The sequence below is a fragment of the Pseudophryne corroboree genome, chromosome 6, assembly GCF_028390025.1.
Source record: "Pseudophryne corroboree isolate aPseCor3 chromosome 6, aPseCor3.hap2, whole genome shotgun sequence".
In the NCBI taxonomy this organism is placed as follows: Eukaryota; Metazoa; Chordata; class Amphibia; order Anura; family Myobatrachidae; genus Pseudophryne; species Pseudophryne corroboree.
The window spans coordinates 779,752,261-779,766,481 of NC_086449.1; the positions used below are offsets into that span (position 1 = coordinate 779,752,261).

General features: G+C 46.2%; 1 long non-coding RNA gene across 1 annotated transcript in view; it reads right to left on the reverse strand.

Moving 5' to 3' along the window:
- Positions 1-4,555: 4,555 nt before the first annotated feature.
- Positions 4,556-14,221, reverse strand: part of LOC134935721 (uncharacterized) — a 41,953-nt gene continuing 32,287 nt past the window's right edge. The window contains exon 2 of the long non-coding RNA XR_010180367.1: positions 4,556-4,785. This is a non-coding gene — a long non-coding RNA (uncharacterized LOC134935721). The remainder of the gene's footprint in view (positions 4,786-14,221) is intronic.

The window sequence follows — 14,221 nt, forward strand, 5'->3', positions numbered from 1 at the left end:
GGGCATTACTGTGTGGCATTATGTATATAAGTTGCTCTTCTATGTGGTGTTGCATATAGAAAGGGCACTACTGTGTCGTCTAATGTGAATAAAGAACAATAGGGTGTAGTGTAATGTGAATAAGGAGCAATTCAGTGTGATGTAATGTGAATAAGGGGCTCTACTGTGAGGAGTAACGTTTATAAGGTAAAGTGATACTACTGTGGGATGTAATATGAATTATGGAAACTATCGCATGATCAAATGTGAATAAAGTGCAGTACTGTGTGGCATATTTGGAATTGGGGTTACTATTGTGTGGCCATGCCCCTTGCCAGCAAAAACACACCCCTTTTTGGGCTGTGCGCCAAATGTGCGAACTGTTCCTATTTAAAATATAGGGAGTACAAACACCAAAATAAGGACTGCTATGGCTGAGGGGTGATGGTTCTGGGAAAGAAGTGCAAGGTCAGAGGCAGAACCAGCAGTGGTGCTAGGGGGCACCAGCCAAAATCTTGCCTAGGGCATCCTATTGGTTAGGGCCGGCTCTGTCCTCCTATATATAATATTAATTATACTGGTGGTCCCCAGTCCCCACAATAAAGCAGCACACTGTGAGCACAGATATGGAGTGTTTTTCAGGCAGACAAACGTATACCGGTGGTCACTGTCAGCAAAACTCTGCACTGTACTCCTGCTATAGCTGCTCCCCAGTCCCCACAATTAAGCAGTGTGAGCACTCAGCACAGATATATCATGCAGCACACTGAGCACAGATATGGTATGGAGCGTTTTTTTCAGGCAGAGAATGGATAAAAAAAACTAAACTCTGCACTGTACTCCTCCTAACAGCTGCTCCCCAATCCTCCCTACAATTATAGTAATAAACAAGCACAAGCAATCAAATCAACTGTCTTCTACTAAACGGAGAAGACGCCAGCCACGTCCTCTCCCTATCATCTCCAGTGCACGTGTGAAAATGGCGGCGACGCGCGGCTGCTTATAGAATCCGAATCTCGCGAGAATCCGACAGCGGGATGATGATGTTCGGGCGCGCTCGGGTTAGCCGAGCAAGGCGGGAGGATCCGAGTCTGCTCGGACCCGTGTAAAAAAGGTAAAGCTCGGGGGGGTTCGGTTTCTCGGAAACCGAACCCGCTCATCACTACTTATAAGTGTTGATTGAAAAACTGAACTCACCAAAATCATGTTGATTCCGTAATCTCAGACCCTAAATACTTTGTTTTCCAGTATGTTCACTGGCGATAAAGTGGATCATAGCAGAGCATGTTTTTCCAGATATCCTATTTGGTGTGGTTAAACAGTGACTGCCTCCTTGTAATAGTTCCACATGTGCTACTGATTACTTGTCATTCTGTGAGAAGAACACGCTCTGTCGTGGGCACTGGGGAACATGTCTGAGACGCTTTTCTGCTCATTTAATGTGTAGCATACAACTGCACTGGCAGCAAGTAGTCTCTGGCTGCATGCCATGGTCTCTAGTGCATGCACAGGTCTCTGAGAACATGGTGCCTGAGCCTTGTTCCCGGGGACATCTCTATTGCACATACTCAAATCACAGGGAAAATGGCCATAGCAGCCATTTTCCCAGTGATTTATGTCTGCAGCGCCGGCCACTGTGGGACTCTGGAGAGATAAATATAATTATGTGGGTGCAGGGTGTGCGGTATGTGGGCCCCCCTGGACCCAGGGGCCCATGTGTACCACACACCTTGCACATTTATAGATACGCCTATGCAACTGCATATATGTACATTTAGATAAGATTAAAAATAAATTTAGTGCCATTTTGTTTTTCTTTTGTCTTGCATAAATGATAAATTATCTGCAGGTTCTTGCAATGAGAGTTAATGTCAGCTTTGGTGGGTGTAGAGCAGTGCTTCTCAAACTCGGTCCTCAAGACAGTCCAGGTTCTAAAGATATATATATATACCTGAGCACAGGTGGTTAAATAAAAATGATTGAGATACTATTTAAGTACAGGTTGAGTATCCCATATCCAAATATTCCGAAATACGGAATATTCCGAAATATGGAATTTTTTTAGTGGGAGTGAGATAGTGAAACCTTTGTTTTTGATGGCTCAATGTACACAAACTTTGTTTAATACACAAAGTTATAAAAAACATTGACTAAAATGACCCTCAGGCTGTGTGTATAAGGTGTATATGAAACATAAATGAATTGTGTGAATGTAGATACACTTTGTTTAATGCACAAAGTCATTAAAAATATTGGCTACAATGACCTTCCGGCTGTGTGTATAAGGTGTATATGTAACATAAATGAATTGTGTGAATGTAGATACACTTTGTTTAATGCACAAAGTCATTAAAAATATTGGCTAAAATGACCTTCAGGCTGTGTGTATAAGGTGTATATGAAACATAAATGCATTCTGTGCTTAGATTTAGGTCCCATCACCATGATATCTCATTATGGTATGCAATTATTCCAAAATACGGAAAAATCCCATATCCAAAATACCTCCAGTCCCAAGCATTTTGGATAAGGGATACTCAACCTGTAACACCTGTGCTCAAGCATGGCTGTCCTTAAAACCTTGAGTGTTAGTGTGTCTTAAGGACTGAGTTTAGGAAACACTGGTGTGTGGAGAACCTTTGGGTGGTGATGGCAGGGGTGCAGAATACAAGGTAATGGAGGGTCTTTACGGAATGTGGGCAACCGCTATTACCTTAGTGGTGAAGACTAGCCATTTAACAGTGGTTGGGAGATCTTCATATATTGGTGGGGGTAATGGTATGGTCTGTCAATTTAAGGTGCTTTGACTGGACCATCTATTCAATATTGTGGATGTTTGGGGGCTTATAATTAATTGTGGAGCTGAGGTTCCTGTGGGATTGCTGTTTAATGTCTGGGCTGGGTAAAATTGCCTAATTATTATACCTGGAGTTGTGTGGGGGAGGAAGGCCTGGAGTGTTCAGACCAGGCATTCCCAACCACGGTCCTCAAGGCACACTAACAGTGCAGGTTTTAGTGATATCCAGGCTGCAGCACAGATGGTTAAATCAAAATAACTGAGCTACTAATTAATTCACCTGTGCTGAAGCCTGGATATCACTAAAACCTGCACTGTTAGTGTGCCTTGAGGAATGCCTGCAATAGGGAATTAGAGGGAATATGGAGTGGTGTCTGCGTGTCTGGGGCATTCTGATACCTTCTGTATGTATACGTACTTTATAAATAAGCTAAAGTTTATATTCATCTTCTGAATGGGATGGTATCGGGATCCCGGGTGCTTGGTATACCAGAAAACAAAATACTGGCGGCAGCAGCATCCCAACGCTCAGGATCCCGATGCCTAGTACGTAACTATGCTACACCTAATCCCTAACCCCCCGTCCCCCCGCAGCCTAACCCTAACCATCCCTGGTGGTGCCTAACCCCCCCCCCCCTCCCCGCAGCCTTTCCTTACCCCCTCTACACAGCCTAACCCCCCTCCTCGCAGCCTTTCCTTACCTCCCTCTACACAGCCTAACCCCCCGTCCCCCTGCAGCCTTATCCTAACCATCCCTGGTGGTGCCTAACCCCCCCCCCCTCCCCGCAGCCTTCCCTATCTCCCCTCTACACAGCCTAACCTCCCGTCCTCCTGCAGCCTAACCCTAACCATGCCTGGTGGTGCCTAACCCCCCCCCCCTCCCCGCAGCCTTCCCTATCTCCCCTCTACACAGCCTAACCTCCCGTCCCCCTGCAGCCTAACCCTAACCATCCCTGGTGGTGCCTAACCCCCCCCCCCCCCCTCCCCGCAGCCTTCCCTATCTCCCCTCTACACAGCCTAACCTCCCGTCCCCCTGCAGCCTAACCCTAACCATCCCTGGTGGTGCCTAACCCCCCCCCCCCTCCCCGCAGCCTTTCCTTACCCCCTCTACACAGCCTAACCCCCCTCCTCGCAGCCTTTCCTTACCTCCCTCTACACAGCCTAACCCCCCGTCCCCCTGCAGCCTTATCCTAACCATCCCTGGTGGTGCCTAACCCCCCCCCCCCCCTCCCCGCAGCCTTCCCTATCTCCCCTCTACACAGCCTAACCTCCCGTCCCCCTGCAGCCTAACCCTAACCATCCCTGGTGGTGCCTATCCCCCACTCTCCGCAGCCTTCCCTAACCCCCCTCTACACAGCCTAACCCTAACCCCCCCGCAGCCTAACCCTAACCCTCCACGGTGGTGCCTAACCCCCTCCCCCAAGCCTAGTCCTAATCGTTGGTGCCTAACCTTAACTACCTCTCCCGAAAGCCTAACCCTCCCTGCCCCAGCCTAACCCTAACACACACCCCCTGCAGTTTACCTCAGCTCAGTTCCAGCAGTTTTTTCATTAGAGATTCCGCATCCTGAACCTAACCCCACCCCCCCCCACCACCACCACCACCACCGCAGCCTAACCCTACAGTAACCATCCCCAGCGGTGCCTAACCCTAACCCCCACTCCCCACAGTGTAACCCTAACCCTCCCTCCCCCACAGCCTAACCCTAACTGCTGCGCCTTTGTGCGCACACACCATGGAATGCCTGCACAGTTGAGAAACATCGACTGTTTGCGTGAATATTGGCATGGCGTCCGTCTCAGGACCATTTTTATTACCATTTTCCTGATCAACAACATGAAGTTAATGTCAAAAGAATAAGATGTAATTAAATGACATTTTTGAAAATGTAAAAAAATACATTAAACGTTCCAACACAGCATTAATAGTTCCAACATCCCGCAATTTCTTCTTTCATCGTTCTTTTTCTTCCCTAAAAGTAACTTTCAATTTGGTGTAGTTGGTTCTGCCTATAAAGAAACAAGAGGAAATGTTTCATCTACGTTCCATGATTAAGACCTTTCAAATAAAGACCACGCATTTACTGACATTTAACATGGCACCTTGGCTCAATTTAAGGCAATCTCAGGAAACGTAGCTGTTAGTTCTGATGGCTTAGTCTGCTGTAGCCACAGCCATATAAAGTGCAGTCAACTTTCTGCTAAATCAAATTAACAAAACACGCTTGAACAAAACAATGGCGCTAGCTCACACGGTACCCTCACCTCCCGTAGTAAGATTTAGGAAGTAATTAAGAGGTGTTTTATAAGAACAGGATCCTGCTGTTCAATAGACCAGTAAAACCTTCCTTTTTTGTTTTCTGATGGAGGTGTGCAAGGAAGGGTAGTGCAGGTGGTCACCATAGAGTGTCTTTTCATTATTACCTGTTGAATGATTTCATTGTAAAATTTTCATCTGATTTTCAGTGTCGCTGGGGTAAAAAAGTCCCGAGACAACTGTACTTCGGAGCTTTCATTTGGCAATATTTCAGAACTCTAGAGTCGGTGGAGCATGCACTGTAATCAGTTAGTGTTGCATAATGGTGGCTAATGTTGTCCCCCATGTTTTAATTAGTGATGTGCACCGGAAATTTTTCGGGTTTTGTGTTTTGGTTTTGGATTCGGTTCCGCGGCCGTGTTTTGGATTCGGACGCGTTTTAGCAAAACCTCCCTGAAAATTTTTTGTCGGATTCGGGTGTGTTTTGGATTCGGGTGTTTTTTTTACAAAAACCCCTCAAAAACAGCTTAAATCATAGAATTTGGGGTCATTTTGATCCCATAGTATTATTAACCTCAATAACCATAATTTCCACTCATTTCCAGTCTATTCTGAACACCTCACACCTCACAATATTATTTTTAGTCCTAAAATTTGCACCGAGGTCGCTGGATAGCTAAGCTAAGCGACCCAAGTGGCCGACACAAACACCTGGCCCATCTAGGAGTGGCACTGCAGTGTCAGACAGGATGGCAGATTTAAAAAATAGTCCCCAAACAGCACATGATGCAAAGAAAAAAAGAGGTGCAATGAGGTAGCTGTGTGACTAAGCTAAGCGACCCAAGTGGCCGACACAAACACCTGGCCCATCTGGGAGCGGCACTGCAGTGTCAGACAGGATGGCAGATTTAAAAAATAGTCCCCAAACAGCACATGATGCAAAGAAAAAAAGAGGTGCAATGAGGTAGCTGTGTGACTAAGCTAAGCGACCCAAGTGGCCGACACAAACACCTGGCCCATCTAGGAGTGGCACTGCAGTGTCAGACAGGATGGCGGATTTAAAAAATAGTCCCCAAACAGCACATGATGCAAAGAAAAAAAGAGGTGCAATGAGGTAGCTGTGTGGCTAAGCTAAGCGACCCAAGTGGCCGACACAAACACCTGGCCCATCTATGAGTGGCACTGCAGTGTCAGACAGGATGGCAGATTTTAAAAAATAGTCCCCAAACAGCACATGATGCAAAGAAAAAAAGAGGTGCACCAAGGTCGCTGGATGGCTAAGCTAAGCAACCCAAGTGGCCGACACAAACACCTGGCCCATCTAGGAGTGGCACTGCAGTGTCAGAAAGGATGGCAGATTTAAAAAATAGTCCCCAAACAGCACATGATGCAAAGAAAAAAAGAGGTGCAATGAGGTAGCTGTGTGACTAAGCTAAGCGACCCAAGTGGCCGACACAAACACCTGGCCCATCTAGGAGTGGCACTGCAGTGTCAGACAGGATGGCAGATTTAAAAAATAGTCCCCAAACAGCACATGATGCAAAGAAAAAAAGAGGTGCAATGAGGTAGCTGTGTGACTAAGCTAAACGACCCAAGTGGCCGACACAAACACCTGGCCCATCTAGGAGTGGCACTGCAGTGTCAGACAGGATGGCAGATTTAAAAAATAGTCCCCAAACAGCACATGATGCAAAGAAAAAAAGAGGTGCACCCAGGTCGCTGGATGTCTAAGCTAAGCGACCCAAGTGGCCGACACAAACACCTGGCCCATCCAGGAGTGGCACTGCAGTGTCAGACAGGATGGCAGATTTAAAAAATAGTCCCCAAACTGCACATGATGCAAAGAAAAAAAGAGGTGCACCACGGTCGCTGGATGGCTAAGCTAAGCGACACAAGTGGCCGACACAAACACCTGGCCCATCTAGGAGTGGCACTGCAGTGTCAGACAGGATGGCAGATTTAAAAAATAGTCCCCAAACAGCACATGATGCAAAGAAAAAAAAAGGTGCACCAAGGTCACTGGATGGCTAAGCTAAGCGACCCAAGTGGCCAACACAAACACCTGGCCCATCTAGGAGTGACACTGCAGTTTTCTAGCGAGAGGATGAGTGCTTCCATCCTCATGTGAATCTGAACCACTAGCCATGAACATAGGCCAGGGCCTCAGCCGTTCCTTGCCACTCCATGTCGTAAATGGCATATTGGCAAGTTAACGCTTCTCATCAAACGCTTTTAATTTTGATTTTTGGGTAATTTTACTGAACTTTTGTAGTATACTTGACAACACAGGGGTAGAGCAGTGGACTACTGTACCGTACTGCTATATATTATATACTGGTGGTCAGCAAAAATTTGCACTGTCCTCCTACTATATATACTGCGCACAACTAAAATGCACCACAGGTATGGATGGATAGTATACTTGACGACACAGAGGTAGGTAGAGCAGTGGCCTTCTGTACCGTACTGCTATATATTATATACTGGTGGTCAGCAAAATTCTGCACTGTCCTCCTACTATATATACTGCGCACAACTAAAATGCACCACAGGTATGGATGGATAGTATACTTGACGACACAGAGGTAGGTAGAGCAGTGGACTACTGTACCGTACTGCTATATATTATATACTGGTGGTCAGCAAAATTCTGCACTGTCCTCCTACTATATATACTGTGCACAACTAAAATGCACCTCAGGTATGGATGGATAGTATACTTGACAACACAGAGGTAGGTAGAGCAGTGGCCTACTGTACCGTACTGCTATATATTATATACTGGTGGTCAGCAAAATTCTGCACTGTCCTCCTACTATATATACTGCGCACAACTAAAATGCACCACAGGTATGGATGGATAGTATACTTGACGACACAGAGGTAGGTAGAGCAGTGGACTACTGTACCGTACTGCTATATAATATTGGTAGTCACTGGTCAGCAAAATTCTGCACTGTCCTCCTACTATATACTACAATGCAGCACAGATATGGAGCGTTTTTCAGGCAGAGAACGTAGATATTTTCAGCACACTGAGCACAGATATTTGCAAGCATACTGAGCACAGATATTTGCAGCACACTGAGCACAGATATTTGCAGCACACTGAACACAGAAACTGAGAGAACGCTGCACGTCCTCTCCCTATCATCTCCAATGCAGAGTGAAAATGGCGGCGACGCGCGGCTCCTTATATAGAATACGAATCTCTCGAGAATCCGACAGCGGATTGATGACGTTCGGGCGCGCTCGGGTTAAGCGAGCAAGACGGGAGGATCCGAGTCTGCCTCGGAACCGTGTAAAATGGGTGAAGTTCGGGGGGTTCGGATTCCGAGGAACCGAACCCGCTCATCACTAGTTTTAATAGAGAAAGAGTTATTTATCAAAGGACTGTGTGACTCTCCCTTTCACTAGTCCTAGTAGACCAGGGTCCGGATGCAGGGCGGGACTGCCGATGGGTTGGTGAGCCGGAACTGTCATTCAGAGTGCCGGGAAGGCCACGTGCAGCGCATCCTCTGGCTCTCTGCTGTGGAAGCTCCCCCGCCCTCCTGCCTGTCTCCATGGAAATGTAGGCGTGGCACGAGTCTACCCCCCTTGACTCGCGGACCCCCCCCCCCGTCGCCAGTGTCCGCGCGCCTCCTTTAGCAGTGTGCACGCGTATGCCAGGGCCTGACCGGATGTAATGTGAAATCCGAGTTGGCCGGAGATGCAGGTTCCCGGCCGAACTCAGATTTTTTTTTAAAGCGGCAATCATTTACAAGGTATGGTTTTGCCCTTTAAATGATTGCCACTCTAAAAAAACCTCCGGGTTAAGACGGGAAACCGAACCTCCAGCCAACGCGGACTTCATTACATCTGGCCCCATATGCATCACTGAACACAGGGTCTAATTCATGTTTGTATGCAATGGCTGATGCTTCTGCAACGGAGCGATTATCAGCAGACTGCGCATGTGCTGCGTTCACACTGTGCACGCACCAAGGTACTTTTGCGCTCACGCTTGCTGAGTGATTGACAGGAAGGGACCGTCATGGGGGAGTAAATGTGGGAGTGGCGGCAAAAATGCAGATGTGTCATGGCCGTTTTTTGGGTCGTGGATGTGCCTTCAGCTGCGATCGTGTATGCAGAGATACATGGCACCAGCGTCGTTACTGCCGCGGCCAGTCTGCGTAGACATAGACCTCTCCTTACGGTCGATGTTCCTTATTCTTGTGTATGGTCTGGGCATGTGTACGCAGTTGCGAATAAGTTTGCGATGGCTCCGGTTTGCGTCTCTTTTCATTTCAGGGTGGCAGCTTCACTTAACATTAGCAGTTCCGTAGCCTAGAGAATCGCACTTGCTAAGCATGTGTGTACAAACATTAAATTGGCTCATAGACATTTTCTTCCCAATATGCTGCTCAGCTGTGCTGCTATACAGGCATAGCTACCGGTAGTGGGCAGAGCAGTGGGGACAACCGCAGCGATTTGGGAGGACACTGGTCGGCATCTAAATATAATTAGATATACTAGTCTTAATATCTTTCCAGGTGGCTGCAGCATTAGCATATTTTTGCATAATACACATTCGCAGCTGCAAATTAATTAGCATAACCTCTGAATCAGGCCTAAAATTTCCAAGTTCCCAGGAGTCAGGACAAACCTGCTGGTTATCACTCACATAACCTTTGCACAGAGACTCCTCCCCCTTTTGCATAGAGAAGGAGGTATAGACCATTATGAGACATGCAACTGGTAGCCAAGAAAATAAATAATATTAAATACACCAATATACTGTATATAATAGTTGGAATACACAGACACAACGAACACACTGTTAGCTGCCTCAGCCATATATGTGGTGTGCTATAGATAACAGTACTCTAGCTGGGGATACAATGACATTGGCCCATTTAAGAAGCCGCTAGCTAGATGAACAGTTTATGAGTCCTCTCCATGCCAGGAATCTACTGATGAAGATCAAAGTAGACTGTTTTGGAAAGGACAGGCTCATAGATTGGAGCCCAGGATTACTAGCTTGTTGCTTCAGTTCCTGCCCTACCTGGTTTGAGATGGTTCAGTCTACTAGCTACGGGCAAACTGAAGGAAAAATGGTGTCTGGGTCATTAATAAAGGGTGGTATAAAGATGGCCCATTGTGACACATACTTACCGATTTTGTCTGAGCCCATTCCGGGAGAGTCCTGTAAGGGGCAGCCATGTCCGATGAGCTTCACTTCATGTTGGCCTCAACCCCACTGTTAAAAGCCACGATTCGCAGCACTGTTAATAGCCATGACTTGAAAGGGGCAGTTTTATGATGGCACGATTTAATGCAAAATGCGCCATCTAATCACCACTCAGTCCAACTCCGTTAGGAATCCGGTAAAGGGCCCTTAAATTTTGGACTGTCCCAGATGTCACGGGAGAGTTGGTAAGTATGTTGTGACATCACTAGAATATAATCGTTGCACTTACCAACAATGGACACAACTCAATAAAAGTAGAAATATGACCTAGAAAAAGAAGGTGAAACAAAAACTAACAACTAGTGAACATGGCAGAAACTGAAAACGTGAAAGCATGAAGACGTTGTCAAGAGGTTCAGTTGTTGTTTAGACCAAATACTATAATGGCAAAAAAAGGGATCTAAGTGACTTTAACCATGGAATGATTGCTGGTGCTAGAGCGGGTGGTTTGAGTGTGTCAGAAAAAGGGATTTTCACACACAACAGTCTCCAGGGAATCATGTATAACACAAAAACATCCAGTGAGCAGCAGCTCTCTGAATGGAAATACTTTGTTAATGAGAGAATTCAGACTTGAATGGAGAGAGTGGTTCAATAGAACAGTTCATTATAACTAGAGTACAGTATGCTGCAGAACATCTCTAAATTCATAGCACATCAAACCTTGAAGTGGATGGGCTACAACCATGGGCATATCTATAGTGGATGCAGGTAGTGCCTTCGTTATGGGGTCCATAGAGTTAGGAGGCTGCAAGAATTACGGCAACCCCGGACCATGGTCATATAGTTGTCTACCAAGTTTCCGGTGTTGCCTAAGCTGTTGGGTCCAGCCCGTTGTCTGGCCTGATAAAGTGGACTCTTCGGTGCTCATTTAGGTGGGGGTCTCTCCTTCTCAATAAAGCTCCACTCCAATATGATTCCTCTCCTGTGTTTCACCATCATGGAGGGCAGGATTCACCTTGATCACAACCTTTATGAAGTAAGTGAGCTAATTTTGATATAATATGTCACCACACTTCCACATAGGATAATAATAATAATAATAATAATTTTATTTATATAGCGCTCTTTCTCCAATAGGACCCAAGGCGCTTAACAGATACATAGCATAATATAGTACAGAAAATAATGAAGTACATTTTCATAAAATACAGAAGCATGAAGATACTAAAAGGGACATTATGGAAATGCTTGAGTAAACAGAAAAGTCTTGAGTCTACTTTTGAAGGATTCTATAGTTGGGGCCTCTCGCACTGTGCGGGGAAGTGAGTTCCATAGAGTCGGAGCCGCATGACTAAAAGCTCGACCCCCAGATGAATTACAGTAGATTCTAGGTACTGCTAAAAGTCCTTCATCTACAGATCGCAGTAATCGAGTGGGGCAGTATGGGGTCAGAAGCTGTTTCAGGTACCTTGGGCCTTGGTCATGTAATGCTTTGAAACTCAGTAAGCCAATCTTGAAGATGATTCGCCATCGTACAGGCAGCCAGTGAAGGGAGTAGAGGATGGGTGTTATGTGGCTAGAACGGGGCTGGTTGGTTAATAGCCTGGCAGCTGTGTTTTGCACCAGCTGTAAGCGCTGCAATTCTTTTGCTGGTAGACCAAGGTAGAGGGCATTACAGTAGTCTAAACGAGATGATACAAATGCATGTATGACTTTTGGCATATCATCTGAGGGAATTAAGTGCTTGATTCTGGCTATGTTCCTCAGGTGAAAGAATGAGGATTTGATTGTGGCTGATATCTGATGTTTAAGTGTCAAGCCACCATCCAGGACAACGCCAAGATTCCGCACACGATCACTGGTCTGTAATTCTGAATCCCCGAGTGTAAGTCCAGTTGGTTGGCTATGCTGCAGTCTTGTCCTTTGATGTTGCGGTCGTATCATAAGGACCTCTGTTTTATCCGGGTTCAGTCGCAGCCAACTGGCGCTCATCCACTCCAGTAGTTCAGCTAGACAGCCATTTAGGGTTGCTATTGGGTTATCAGTGCCCGGAGCAAAGGACAAGTACAGTTGTGTATCATCTGCATAGCAGTGGTAGACCAGGCCATGGGGCCTGATTATTTCGCCCAATGGAAGCATGTATACTGCAAAAAGCATGGGGGATAGTATAGAACCTTGTGGGACACCACATGGCAATGGCACTGGTGGTGATGAGTATAATCCAGATGATACTCTCTGTGACCTGCCTGTGAGAAATGATTTGAACCAACTTAGAACTGTGCCATCCAGACCACAGAAATGTATCAGTCGCTCAATCAGAAGCCCAGGCTGCCTAATAGGGTGACGTTCCTTTTCCAGGGAGCGGTGTACGTAGTGGATGCTATAGATATAATGGTAATGGGGGGTAGTGCATGTTTAATGTACTGGGGGGCACTGTAATGTGGCATAACATGAACTGGAGGGCACTTTAATGAACATAATATGAACCGAAGGGCACTTTAATGAACATAATATGAACTGAAGGGCACTTTAATGAACATAATATGAACTGGAGGGCACTTTAATGAACATAATATGAACTGGAGGGCACTTTAATGAACATAATATGAACTGAAGGGCACTTTAATGAATATAACATGAACTGGAGGGCACTTTAATGAATATAACATGAACTGGAGGACACTTTAATAAACATAATATGAACTGGGGCACTGTAATGTGGCACAGTATGAACTGAAAGCACTATACCATGGCATAAAATGACTAGGACACTTTAATGTGGCATAATTGGAACTGGGGGCAACATATTGTGGCATAATATAAACTGGGGGCAGTACAATGTGGCATAATGTTAATTGGGGGCACTTCATTGTGGCATAATTTGTTCTGGAGACACTGGGCGGAATTCAATTGTTTTTCCACCAGCAGCCAGTAGATTGCGCTCAAACGGAGCTATTCAATTGACGCTCCATTCGGGTGTAATGGATGCCAGCGTGTGCATTTCAGCTCACACCCCCCAGGGGGTGTCAAATTGAAATGGTCATAAAGTGACCCATTTGGGCGCCCAAACGATTGCGAAAACTAGATACAATTGGATATCACCCCTGCGATCTCCCATCACTTTAGATGAGAGATCGGGTGCAATAATCAATTGAATACCGCACACTGCATGGCATAATGTAAACTGGGAGCACTGTGTGGTGCAACGTGGACTGGCTGCACTACAATGTGGCATATCGTTAACTGAGAGTACTACAATGTGTCATAATATGACTTGGAGTCGCTGTGGGACAAAAAAGTTCTGGCTAAGCCCGTGGCTATAGCAGCAGCAGACTGGGTTCCACTCCTGCCAGCTAAACACAGTAATCTGAGGCTACAGCGGGCACAGTCTCACCAATACCGGGCAATAGAAGATTGGAAAACATCTCCTGTCCTGGGCTGATGATTCTCCTGTGACATGCAGATCATATTGCCAGAAATTTGGCATAATCAGCATCGTGGGGGTGTAAGATTCACTTCTGGGGAATGCTCCATTGGGACACATTAGGCCCTTTAATACAATATTCTTAGGGGTCTATTTACTAAGCCCTGGATGGAGATAAAGTGGACGGAGATAAAATACCAGTCAATCAGCTCCTAACTGCCATTTTTCAAAGCCAGCCTGTGACATGGCACTGATTGGCTGGTACTTTATCTCCATCCAAGGCTTAGTAAATAGGGGGTAATTCAGACCTGATCGCTGCTGTGCAATCAGATCTGAACTGCGTATGCACCACAATGCGCAGGCGCGACGGACCGCAGCAACGGGGATCACCGGTCAGCGACGGGATGGTGTGAAAAATCCGAACACACAGGTGATTGACATGAAGAGGGCGTTTGTGGGTGGCAACTGACCATTTCCAGGGAGTGTCCGGACAAACGCAGGAGTGTCAAAGCGTTTGAAGGGAGGGTGTATGACGTCAGCACCGGTTCCGAAGAAAAGCAATTGCAAGAAGCAATTGCAAGAAGCAATCGCA